This window comes from Mus caroli, chromosome 9, assembly GCF_900094665.2.
Source record: "Mus caroli chromosome 9, CAROLI_EIJ_v1.1, whole genome shotgun sequence".
Classification (NCBI taxonomy): domain Eukaryota; kingdom Metazoa; phylum Chordata; class Mammalia; order Rodentia; family Muridae; genus Mus; species Mus caroli.
In genome coordinates, this window is record NC_034578.1 from 94308549 (window position 1) to 94309733 (window position 1185).

Sequence of the window (1185 nt, forward strand, 5' to 3'; positions counted from 1 at the left end):
TCCATTCCAAGACATTTTATTATTATTATTTAATTTTAAGTTGTTTTATTATAGTTTATAAATTCATTTATAAAACTTCTATGTAGCTTTTTAATTAATCCTTATTTTTTTGTTAACTTTCCCGTGACTTCTGTATTTCCTCATCCCAACACCATTTAAATCTTTTCATGCCTAGTATATATACCTCATCCTATCCCGGGTTTTAGTAGCCTCTCCCTCCTGTCAGGATTCCTTTCCTGACCTCCTGACCTATATAGACACCCTGATTTAAATACAGAAATCTATACATTTGAGATATTGATATGAGAGAAAAAACACATCATTTGTCTTTTTGGGTCTGGCTTAACTCAGTAAAATTTTTTCCAGATCTATCATTTTCTTCAAATTACATAACTTCACTTTTTATAGCTGACTAAAATTCCACTGTGTATATGTACCACATTTTCATTATCCACTCATCTGTTGACAGGAATTTAGGCTGGTTCTGTTTCCTAGCCACCCTGACTGGAGCTGCAGTGACCGTGGCTGTGCAGGTTCCTCTCTCAGAGAGAGTGGGGCCTTTTGAGTATACCCAGGATGGTTATAGCTGGATCTTATGGGCTCTTATTTTGGGTGTCTTTGAGGGTCTCCCACACTGATTTACATAGCAGCATGTTTTCACTTTTCATGTCTCAGAGGCCTGTGGCTGGGCACCGTCTTGAGAGCCCATTGCTTGGGGAACTAAACTGAGGACCTGAGAATACAAACACTCTCAAGTCATGGAATCTGAAGGCAATGTGCCACCACCCCTGGGTGGGACATGGATGCAGCTGTGGAGATGAGGAGAGATGGATGCAGACAAGACTGTGTATAAACTAAGGACATTGCCACTCCATGGTGGGGCTAAAGGGAAGGGTTGTTTGTTTTTAACTTTTTCCAATTTTTATTAGGTATTTTCTTCATTTTCATTTCAAATGCTATCCCAAAGGTCCCCTATACCCTTCCCCCTAAAGGGAAGGTTTTTATTACAGATATGAGAGGGGGAAAACAGTCAGAGACATTGAAAAACAGAAAGTAGACTGAACATGGAGAGTAGATTTGACCTGGCCAGGGCTGACTGTGGGAGAGGAGAGAATGGCAAAGGATTAGAGAGTAGAGAAAACACAGTGAGAGGAGCAGAGACAGAGCGAGAGTGAGAGAAAGAGA